At 39.8% G+C, this 12765-nt stretch overlaps 1 protein-coding gene across 5 annotated transcripts in view; it reads right to left on the bottom strand.

Annotated features, from left to right (window-relative positions):
• Positions 1-12765, bottom strand: part of TMEM117 (transmembrane protein 117) — a 277135-nt gene that overhangs the window by 99826 nt on the left and 164544 nt on the right. The gene's annotated exons all lie outside the window — the stretch shown is intronic.

The raw sequence follows: 12765 nt of genomic DNA, 5'->3' as shown, positions 1-12765 counted from the left end.
TGGGATCATAGCCATAATTGTCTGAGAACAACTCTCTGTGGAGAGAAGGCCTTTTCAGTTTCCTATTATGTGCTCTTTTGCAATTTCCTACAACTGAGATCATGGTCCTTCTACCTCTATCACATTTCAGGAAAGCTTTGGTTACCTCTGCCTTTGTGGAGAAACTAAAAATCCCACTGCTATGCTTAGAATGAGAATGTCCACACGCAGGACTAATTTCCGATTTCACTAATGATACAACAGCATTGCATCTTGTAGAGATTCTCAACATTTCATTCACTACTGTATAGAAAGTACCCATGATTATCACATTGCCTCCTAAACCACAAGACATAAACATCTAAAAACAACTTTGGAGTCAATGGGAGTTTTTTTAAAGCTTAACTACACTATGTGTGTAAATGTGTGGGTCTGATATTTTTCTTCTTTATTTTCCTTTTTGGTCATGATCTCAGTGGAGAAGAGATGGGTATGTGTATTTATTTCCCAGTTGCATTTATATTTTGCCTTTCCTCCAGTAAGCTCAAAGTGGCATACACAGCTCTTCTACCCTCACTTTATTCTCACAACCATGCTGTGAAGTAGGTCAGCCAGAGAGACTTTGACAGACACAAGGTCACTCAATTAATTTAATTGCTTAATGAGATTTGAACCCAGGCCTCCTGTATCATAGTCTGACACTCTAAGCACTGTAGAACAATAGTTCTCCCTCTGCATTGCAGTTTAAACAAAATTCCACACACAACTTTAATTGAATAAGGAAATTTCAATGAGATGAAGAAGGAAAGGTAGATGCTTACACACACACACATAAACATTGCAGCTGTGTTATGATTGCCCTAGAATTTACAGTGATCCCAGATTTTGTGCCTTCCAAATCATCAAACTGGCAGAGCACTGAAGGGGATATGAAATGAGGAAGACTTCATCACTGAGAAACTTTCAGACATCTCTTTAATGGGTATTGTATCAGCACCATGGACAGCTCTATTCCTTTAAGGTGTCTTCAGCATACCTCCCCATTCCCCACAGGGGAAAAGACGCACCCTATTCTGTATGTTGTGCTGCATGGTGATACTGCGAGTTAAACCGCTGAACCCTCTGTGCTGCAAGGTCAGAAGACCTGCAGTCGTAAGATCAAATCCACACAATGGGGTGAGCCTCTGTAGCTTGTCCCAGCTCCCACCAACCTAGCAGTTTGAAAGCATGCAAAATGCAAAATGCGAGTAGATAAATAGGTACCACCTCAGTGGGAAGGTAAACAGCGTTCCGTATCTAGTCACGCTGGCCATGTGACCACAGAGGATTGTCTGCGGACAAAACGCTAGCTCTATGGGTTGGAAACGGAGATGAGCACCACCGCCCAGAGTCAAACACGACCAGACAAATTGTCAAGGGGAACCTTTTACCTATTCTGTATGTTGCTGGACCACACAAAGCTCATTAACATAGAGCTTTGGAACAAATTCTTCTTTAACATATGGATTGTAAATATATCAAGATTTAGGTTAATCAAATATGGCTAGTATTGCTTTTTTTTTCCTTAAAAAGGTGGGGGAAGCTTTTATCTGAGACTTTTGGTAATCTTTTCTTAAATAATTTACCTATGGATGGTCCACTGAAACACAAATATTAGAACCAGCTTTTATGCATTTCTTGAATAAGGGAATGCTGTGTGAACATCTTCACGTTATCTGTACAGTTCTCACTGGAATCTGGGGTGGAAAGCACAGTACAGGTTGCATATGATCTTTGCAATACTAGATTCTCTGCATTTACTGTCATGGGATTCACTGTCATGGGCACTGTGAGATGCCAAGCAAGAATTGATCTGGATGCTATTCTGATTATTAATTTATTAATTTTAACATGACAGTCATACAACCTTAAAAACCTATTTGCCTTCCATCCTTTCTTTTCTATGTTATTGGTCTTTCTCTTTCTTTTACTTCAGTGTTTGCTCAGCTCTCTTCTCTCCTCCTCCTCCCATCAGTATCTCCCTCTCCCTCCCTCTCGCTCCATCTATCTTTTCTTTGCAATGTTTGAGGAGTTCATAGGCCAAGTCTCAAGTGTCCAGTTTTCAGGGCCTTGGAGCTACAATGAAGATACACACTCAGAAAGCTGCACATTCCATTATTATCATTATTTTTTTTGCAAGCAAGGCATCCAAAAGGCAGCTTATACAACAACAAATTGGACATGAAAATGCACTGAAAATTGATGCCGCTAGTATAGATCCGGTGTTTTATGGAGCATGATAAATGTGCCACAGGGTGACTATGAGGCCTTGAATGACTGTATATAGGCCCATTTCTCCAACTGGTGACACTGCTATCGAATTTGACAAAGTTGATAAAAGACACTCAAGATAACCTTTCCCACCTCTGCTTACCTAAATACCAATTAGTCCAGCCTACTCTGTGTATCTGGTCCTCCAAGGAAGTTCAAACCCAGTCTCACAGCTCCAAATGGATCAGCAAATTTCTCCTCTAACACTGGTATTAAAACATGTATGGTCTACTCCCAAGGATAGGCAATGAGGATGTTAGCTTCACCATAAAATGTTATTTCCATCATTTTCCAGAGGTCCAAATCCTAGGGAGAGCTTCCAAGGGAAGAGGAGGCTGCCAGCTACCAACAATCACCTTCTACAAACTGAGGGTGAAGATGATGGTGACAGAAGGAAGTGTGGAACTACCATGTTTGTCCCTGTTCCCTCCCCTCTGTGCAGACTGTACATGCTTTACAAATATTTGCCTAGGTCCAGCACCTCCATCTCTGCATGTTTTCTCTTATCCACTACTGAATTACCTCCAAAAACATTTGTGAGGCATCATCCAGAACTAAGGGATCCAAAAACAACTATCACAGACTTCCTTTAGTACAACAGAAGGCATATCCCTCCCCAGACAGCTACTGGCCACCTTTGAAATCCAGCTGAGCAGCCCAATCATCCCGGTTGAATTCAAACAGCAGGGTGCTGTTATGCTATGAGTCATCAACTTGGAACCAGCTTACAGAAACCCTAATATAGCTTTCAAGGTAAGTGAGATATTTAAGGAGCATTTTTACCAATTCCACACACACACCACCCAGTGAGTTTCCACAGCTGAGCAGGGATTTGAACCAAGGTATCCCAAGTTTCAGTTCCTCACTCTAGCCACTGCACCAAACCAGGTATCATAAAGAGTGGGTAGAGGGTCTCAATCCACCAGCAAACTTTTATTCAAGCTTCAGACTATTCAGTGGAAAAAAATAAAAGCCCTTTGTGTACTATAAAGTGTAGAGAAAATAATGATGATAAAGGGATGCTGCAACTAAAGAAGTCAAGCAAAAGAAAAGCTAGCGTGCATCCTCATGCGTACAGGTCCCCCCAAAATCACCAATCCTGTTCTACAGAGCACAAGAGGCCTTTGTGTGCTCCTTGCTCTCTGGGAAGAAAGCCAGACCGCAAGCTAAAAAGCTGCTATTTTCATAGGTTGTCTCACTAAATTCCTGAATCTGCTCAGAGTTGCCGAAAGGGAAGAAGACGCCATCAAGGGAAAACAGGAAAGTGAAAAAGAGGGCATGAGAAGAAGCATAAACATTTTTATCCTAGAGATGAGGTGAGTAAGGTAAAAAAGTCACGGCATCTGGTACTTAACTGACTCTAGCTTCTTAAAGCAAGAATATAACCTTTTTAAGCCCAAGCTGTGATATGATGGTCATGAACAGTTCAAGCATGTGGGTTTTTTATCCCCTCAAGCCAATTCCTGCTGCATTTTGGGACCACCACAGAGCAGTACGCTGTATGTCATCCTATCTTTATGTGGCAAGTCAGCCATGTAAAATTTAGATGTCCTTCCAAAGGCTTGAACTTGGATTGTGATTCTGTCACAATTTCAAAGCACACTTCTGAAGTCAGTGTTATTTGTTTCTAAATTATGGATCTGGAATTTCTGCAGCTTTCTGGCTCTTTTTCCAAAGTAAGATGTAAATCTTATTGCATTCTCATAGGAGAGAATGCTGCCTGTTGGGCAACATGGCCAGTATTTTTGAATAATGTTTGCACTGTACCCCCCCCCCTTTTTTTTTTGGCAAAACATTCATGGCAGTGTGTTTGTTTTCTGCAGATGACCTGCATTTTGCATAGAAAAACTTGTATTACTATAGTTTTTTTAACTGTAGATCACCTCCCTGGAGCTGCGAGATGAGGAACTGCAAAACTATATCCAACGATTGTCAGTAGATCTCCAACATGCTCAAGTCACCGCTTCTGAGTGCGGGAGGAGACTGGAGACATTGCAAGGGGACCATGAGTCGCTGAAAGTGGAATATGAACACAACAAGCAAAATACGAGATGTAGTTTGTCATTTTTGCAATTGCTGCTTCCAATGAGAAAAAAACAGGGATTTTTCCTGTCTTGCAGGAGCACAAAAAAATCTCACAGAAATTGCCTGTTTTGTTTTATTGACAGGGTCTGTCTTTCACTGAAGACAGGAAAATTTGCATGTATTTGTCACATCCTTATTCCTTAGTCATTGGCAAGAATTGCTTTTCTGAAGATTTAGAAAAAAAATTATGGTTTCCAATGTGTATATGTTTAACTTCATTCTCTCCCCTATTCTATTGTCCACAGAATGATGGAAAGTAAAATAATATAGTGTAAAAATCTGGATTTCTGTGGGAGCATTACTACAAAGTTGTACCAGCGTATTAATTCAAAGTACTAGCTATTGCTTATATCAGTTGGGTTCAGGCTATCTGACAGACTGTATCTCCCCATACAATCCTCCTCTTCATAAGAACTTCTTGAGAGACCCTTATGTTGGTCCTGTAATCCTTGAAGGCATGTTTGACACAGACCTGAGAGAGTATCTTCTCATTGGCTACTCTCGGGTGATGGGACATCCTCCATTATGAAGCTAGGCTGCCACTCTCTCTTCCCTACTTTCAGCAATGTGTGAAAACCTTTCCTTTCAAATAAACAATGTATAATTTTAACATAAGTTAGATGCCCTGTGGTTGCTGCTTTGATATCCTTTTAATGTATTTTAAATGTTTTTATGTGTTTATATTGTTTCTAGATGAGTATTTCATTACCACTATCTTTAATTGCTTTTTAATGGTTTATTATTTCATTTTAAATTCTGGTTCCTTTAACTATGTGTGAGCCTTTTCCCTTTATCAGGAGAAAGGTGGCAAAGAGATTCAACCATTAAACAAGCAAACAAACAAAGAAACAAACAAACAAACAAGTATTAGGGTTCAATTGCTGAGTATTTCACAGTGACTGTTTGACAGATATGGCCTGCAAACAGCCCACTCGTACATAAAACTGTCATCAAAAAGCAAAAAGCAAAGCGTGCTGCATATATACCACCCCATAGTGCTTCAAGCACTCTCTGGGCAGTTTACAAGTTAATTATGCAGATTACACATTGCCGCCCCCCCCCCCCCCCCAGGGAGCTGGGTACTCATTTTACTGACCTCGGAAGGATAGAAGGCACCATGCAACTGAAGGATAGAAGGCACCATGCAACTGAATTTAAAAGTTCTACAATCGTACTTAGCTGTCTGATTGTGTTCAAGATAAGTTAGCCTGGATGGTTTTCACCTTTCTGGATAATTATTATCAACACTGTGTTCTCTAAGGTGCTCCCAGAGAGTAATTCCTAAATGGAGGGAAATGAATATCCGTTCCCTCCCCTCCTCTCTCCTCTCCTTCATCCCAGCTAAACAAATGTAAGAAGGCTATTGGATCAGGACAGCGTCCTGTCTCCCATCTAGTAACCAACCAGTTGCCTACTAGAAACCCACAAGCAGGATGTGGAGCTTGGTAAACTTATATTTTGGGAATTGTTCTTCAAAAAAGGAACTTGCCAAAACTTCAGCTCCAATTATAATCATATTGTTTTATACTTGTTTTGTTGCCATGAGCACTAATTTTAGTAGAAAGGCAGGATACAAATTTAATACAATTTTTTTTTCAAACTATACGGTGATGGGTACCAAAGCCATTTCATTTCTGGCTTAAAGGTTGAAATTAAAAGGCAGGTATTGAGAGAAAACAAAAATAAGGCTGTATCTTGTCTTAGTCATTTGTTAATTACTATACTATACAGTGACCAAAATCCTGTTGCTTAGTAGAGTAAATGGCACATGAATTCAAACAAGTCTACTCTTACTGTGACTTTCTTTAGGATAGTCATTCACAGGCTGAGTAGACCATTTGGATCAACGGCACTTAGGAAGGAGTTGATGTACCAAATCCCAATTTATTAGTCTACTCTAGTGTGATTTACCATATTATGCAACAGGATTTGGGCCACTGGAAAGTATCACAGCATAGCAGATAGAGTGTTGGACTAAAACTCAGGAGAGCTACATTCAAATCCTAACTGGCCATGTACACTTATTGGGAGTGGCAATGCTAAATCACTTTTTAAACATTTCATACACCTCAAAACCCCTAGTAAGACTGCCATGAGTTGGAAACAGTTTGACAGCACAGAACAAGTATTAGACTTTAAAATATTGCCAGTGAAGGTTGTTATCAGGTAAATATAAGATTGTGACTCAAGTGGAAGTCCACTGTGAATTGGTTAATATTGGGAAAAGCACTTTGCAACAAAGGAGTTTTATCTTTAGAAATTTAAGTCATCCCACTTAGTTTAACTGTTCCCTTGGCAAGCCCCACTAATGGGATTATAGACTACAAAGCAACAGGACTTGGTGGATTGTGTCCTCCATTCCAGGAACACTGAATGGTAATCAGCATTTGCAAGAAGTAGTTCACTGCTGGATGAATTTTATTCAATTTTCAAAGTGTTGTCTCCAAGGCACTTTCTGGAAATTACTTACTATATATGCTAGGAGGATGCAATCTGCTACTGAATGATCAATTATTTCAACTGTGTGCTCTATAAGAATTATCTTTAAGTAGGGGATAATATAAGAGAGTAGGAAAAGGCAGGAAATCCCTCCCTCCCCCCACCACCCGATATCAAGCACCAATCTTTTTCATCTCATAGCTCAACCATTAATTTTAAGTCCTATCGTCAGATCAATGTCAGGTCACTTGCAGCTAAATTGGCCTAAGTAAAGGTAGTCATTAAAGAGATGCATTCAACATAGGGGAAAAATCCAATTACCTTTTGCATTAAAGAAATCAAATTCATTTTCTGGTGCTCGTCAAGGGCAGACACTGTGGATGCTGATACATCAAACATAGTACTTGACATTGTCACAACATACCTAACCTCATCTTCTTTAGATAAAAAAAAATCTGTCATTATCATCAGGTCAGCTATTTGCTATATTTTCCACCAATGTCAAGAATGTGCCTAAATACAAGTATTTAGTTTATCAATGCAAAGGATATATCTAAAATAGCATTTTTCCTATACACCTTTGCAGGTCATACTGCTTCCAAGGCTAACTTGATGTCATCCATATTAAAGTCTTTCACTGTTTGCACAGTGCTTGTTATGCTTGCATTTCAGTGTATCTCTTCCTGGCTATTTTCCTGCCCATTATTATTAAAGCCAGTTCTCTTTTTTGTTACTGTTAACAATTAATTGGCACACCTTGACCATTGGCAATGCTGGCTGGGCCTTCTAGGAGTTGAAGTCAAAACCATCTGGAGGACCAAAGGTTGAGAACCACTGCTCTAGAGTCTGTTTAACTTTGTTTGTGAATTTATAGTGGAATAAAGATAAGGCAACCTTACAATCCCAGAAACTATTTGATTCATGAATTTGTGCCTCCCCTTCCTCCTTTTGTGGCAAAATTATCCCATTCATATAAGTATTACAAGTATAAATGTACTCTCAGAACATCTTTAGAGAAGCACTTGCTAATTCAAATAATGGTATCACTGTCAAAGGAAAGGCTATCAGCAATAATCAACATGCAAATAAAACACTATTACTAGATGACAATTTATTTAGTTTGCAACATCAGTGAAGTAAGAAATGAACATGGACTAAAAGTGAACATGAAGAATATCAAGCTCATGCTAATAGGGTGGATAAAAATCAAATTCATTTGGATCACAATTTAAATTAAAAAAATAATCTAAATTGTCAAAAAAATCTCTCATTTTTTAATTTAAATAATGATTTAGATCAATTTGATTTTAATCAAATACACCTTGATGGTAATAAACAGAAAGCAAGCAGTCCAAGAAAAGGAGTTGAAGATCCGAAATGAAAGTGTTGGGTATGCTGACAAAAAACAATTATCTTAGAATTCTGTGGAATGAACAGTGGAATGGCCATACATTAGAAGAGAGATGGCATCAAACAGTTTCCTTAGAGTGAAGAACCTAATGTTCCACAAAAACTTAAGTTTGGCTCTAAGAATGTGCACTGCTATATACGAGTTTCACATGGAATTGTGGACTTGATTTATTGCAGGATGCTCAGAATTTTTGGATCAAGACAGTGTTCAATGAAGATGTACTGAAATGAATATGAAATAAGAAAACACACTGGATACAGAAAGCTAGACAAGTCATGAGAAAGGAAAATAATTGATTATTATGGTGCATTCAAGGTAAAGTGGCTGGTTAAAAAAGTGCAAGTAGAAGAAGAATCCTAGTTTGATGCACCATAGTATCCTCATATGGAGCTGCTCCATCCAAAGTCAAGACAGTCATGATGGTGCCTGCACTCTATGGTGGCAAAACAAACTGAGCAAAATAAACAAGGAAATGTGGCACTTAGTACCACACCAGTAAAGGACAATATGTAAGGTGAACAGACAGAAATGATGGAACAGATAAATTTTGTTATGTGCCATCATGTTTACAGTGCAATGCTTCTGGAAGTGAAGGATTGGCTGGCTTAACGCTATTGCCATGGGCCACCTGAGTGTAGTCACAATGCTTTTCCACTCTTCGGGGAAGTCATATAATAGACTTCAAAGAAAAGTAGAAAGATCAAAGAATAATCAAGTAAAATGAGGCTACCTGGATGCAGGACAAATTTTCTGCGACTGTGGAGAAATTCTATCAGTGCAGCCTGCAACTGGTCAGAAATAATCTAATTATCTTAACATTTATTTGTTTTTAATTTTACATCTGTTTCATAAACATCCACAATTTTAAACTGTGCAACACTCTTACAGAAATAAAGATGTGCCATCAGGTGAGAACTGACTTACAGTGACACTCATAGGGCTTTCAAGGTAAATGAGGTATATTAAGCAGTGGCTTTAGAACTCACCCCCAGTGAGTTTTCATGACTCGTAGGATCTTTCCCCCAGGCTTCCTGAATCCTAGTCACTGTACCACACTAGGTATTCCCAGAACAGAGAAATCCTATTCTAAATCTCATGAAGCCAACGATTTATTGTGCAATGAATCTTCAGGGCCAGGCTCACTCCGAAATAGAGTAAGGCTGCAGCCTCAGTAAGGACATGCTGAGGGGCACAGAACTGATGAAAGTATGGCTGCCACATAACTTGCTCTGCACCCTGCCTCAGCCACCTGCAGCCTTCAGGTGGAAAATGCTGCCTTCGCATGAATACCGAAATAAGGTTCCATGACTGGTCTGGTCAGCCTTGCACATGCAATCACGCAGGGTCCATCTTGTTCCTTTTAATAAGCCATAAAATTGCTCCGGCCAGCCTTAACACTCTTCTACATTAGACCCTATTGACTAGGAAAAAGCATATTAGATATGGAAGAACTGTAGCTTGATCAAGAAAACATCTAGTTGCCACTTGTTGTTGTTGTTGTTTAGTCGTGTTCGACTCTTCGTGACCCCATGGACCAGAGCGTGCCAGGCCACTCCCGCTCATTATATTTCCAAGTGTGGATAAACAAAAGGAAAACCAGAAGCAATTGGGTTGTTATCATACTAATGGTGTCTTGTTATAATAGGTGGATGCAAAAAACAAAGCAGAACAAAACAGGCCGAACCTCCTTATATATAACGATAATCTATTAGAGGGAACAAGGCATGCCAAAATTACATACTGTACATTGACTGCATTTTTCTCATGAAAGGCACAAAGGGCACAAGTCACATTTGTACTCAGTGGAAAGATAAAATTGGCCTATCTTATACTTCCTTAAAGAATCACTGTACTCATTTTTCAAAACATAGATATTAAATGTGACTGCACTTTATCTATGAAAGCAATCTGAAACATTTTGGCAGTGCCTTGGTCTTTTTCATTTTGAGAAGATCCTCAAAATGCCATAAGCTATTATCAAAACAGGCTTTCTGGATGGCCCTATGAAATCAACTATTTTCTATGAATTTTCTCCCCTAAAATGTGTTGTTCTGAACTAGTCTAAGCTTCTGCCGGTGTCTACATTATAGCAAGAGTGTGAGAAATGTGCAGCTCTCCACATAAGACTGGAATTTGATTCTAGGCAGTATAGTCATTGGCTATACTTCCATTCCAGACAGTAGCAGAAATTTGATGCCGCAAACTAGAGGTCAGGTGATAACATATAATCACCCAATTGCCAGACTTTCTTTGGCACCTACATTATTCCATTAATCCTAAACACAAACTGAAAAACTACATTTAATGTGATGTGCAGACTTTGGGACCTGACATTGAGAAAAGATGGATTCAGATCTCTTTGTAACTCAGAAGGGATCTCAGCTGAGCTAAATCACAGAATCATAGAGTAACGGTGTTTGAAGAGGCCTGTAAGACCATTGAGTCCAACCTCCTACTCAATGCAGGAATCCAAACCAAAGTACAGATATTTTACTCTCCAGTACAAAGTCTTGGCTTTAATGTTAGAACACTGGTTTCTTATTGACTGCTTGTGTGTTCAACTATTGGTTAATCATTAAAATATACTTACATTCCCACGGCTTATACATATTCACAGAATAACCACCACCACTACCCTAGCATGTATTTCTCTTTCTCTCTCTCTCTCTCTCCCTCCATCCCTCCACACATCGGAGAAGAAGCCCAGTCTTCCAGACTAAGTGTTTTCCTCATCACTGTTTCAGAGTGCTGTGAGGTCAGATTTTCTCTTTGTGGCTTGAGTTGTAATTTCTGGACAATTACTACTTTTCTTGTGTTCTGAGCTGATAGGTACAATCTTTCCCTTACAGCTGCTCTTGTTTATCATCTCCACTTACTTGATTAAGCATTTTAATCTGTGTTTTGCATAGGATTGTGCACCTTCTGTGGAACACTATGCTCAGCTGGTATTTAGTTAAATCAATTGACTGATATTTTTAATCTAGGTATGCCCCCTTTCCTGAACCTACCCCTCAGAATCAATAATCTTTAATACCAACTTTCCTTATTTACTGTGCTCTAATACAGACCTGTCAATCATGTTTAAATCTTTCAGTAATGATGTTGGTAAGCAGCTCCTGATGATGCCATTAAGCTGTTTACATCCAGCATTTAACTTAATGCTTTGGAGAATAGCAGGATTGGACTGCCTTTTCTTTGCTCATCTTTCAGTCTGATCCGCGGAGCTCCTGCATTGCCACAGCAATTATTGGGATGGAGCAGAATGCTAAAATAATATGCAAAGGCACATGGGCACTGATGTCGCACCCCTTTTGGGCGATCATGCTCCCAGGACACTGTGGAATGTGGGACTGCCCCATTCATGATGCATCATCAAGCATTGCTATCACCACGCCCCTTCCAAAAGGCAACAGAAAGGGAGTTATGACCATGAGGGGCAAATTACTTGCATAACTCCAGTAACATTTCAAAAATTTTATAGTTGGTGGTTTCTCATATTAATATTCATCCATCATGTTTTAAAAACAAAATCACAACCAGTAAGCACCCTACTGAAGAGATGTTCTTTTCTTCCACTGGCTCAATTTCTTACAGGAAGCTGAGAACGTCTTGGATCGAGAGCGTGGCCCACAAAGAAGGAAACCAAATGAATCATTTTATCAAGACATCATCTTTAAAAAGTAGCTAGTGTTCTGTTGCCTAAATGTGGAGTAGAAGGAAAACTCCCTTCCCTTTTTAGCCCTCCCCCTCCCCATGACCAGTACAAGAACATGCATGAAATAAGTATCCTCCTAGAGCAGGTGAGGGACATTTACATGATTTCCAGAGCATAGGCTTCAACCCAGTTCACTCTGATGCATATATGCATGTCCTCTGCAGGCCCTCTGCATCCAGCTGTCAAAGGAGGAGGACCAGAAGAGAGAGCACAGGAACATCAAAGAAGTGGTTGGTGAAGTGGGGCAATGAAGGCTACAGCACGATCAATAATTTAGTGATAACAACAATTATGACAAGAGAAGAGGAACATAGTGGCAGCACAAACAGCAGTAGGGGAGTCTGGTTCTGCAAAGGAATGAAAGAGCACACCACATTGGGGGGGGGGGATGTTTGGCAGCCACTGACTGGGCAAGCCATCCCATCTACTCCTCTAACCAGTAAAAAAGAGAGTTTGTTAGTACCTCTCCCTTGGACATTTAGTATCTTTCTGAAGGAGTCCCTTGATATGCAGGAGCCCCACATCATGCATTACTTGGACAATATTGTTTTCATTTTTTCTGTGAGTTTAGCAGATTCTCCTGCATGTTGTCAATCAGTTGACCTCTCTGGCCTTGGTGAAGGGGTTGGGTATGCTACTAGTTGGAGATGAGACCTGAATACAGTTGACCTAGACACATAATTAAACTCCAGTGTGGGTTCATCCCTCTTGCTGTAGGACAACCTGGATATCTTGCAAGCTCATCTAATGGAGATAGTGGAGTGGAAGAAATGTGCCAGGAATTTATTGCAGGCCATTCTTGAGCATCCTTATTTTGCATGTAGGA

Source organism: Pogona vitticeps, chromosome 5 (assembly GCF_051106095.1).
Source record: "Pogona vitticeps strain Pit_001003342236 chromosome 5, PviZW2.1, whole genome shotgun sequence".
NCBI lineage: Eukaryota > Metazoa > Chordata > Lepidosauria > Squamata > Agamidae > Pogona > Pogona vitticeps.
Note: the sequence above shows the minus strand (reverse complement) of the source record. Positions and strands in the feature narration are given on the sequence as shown.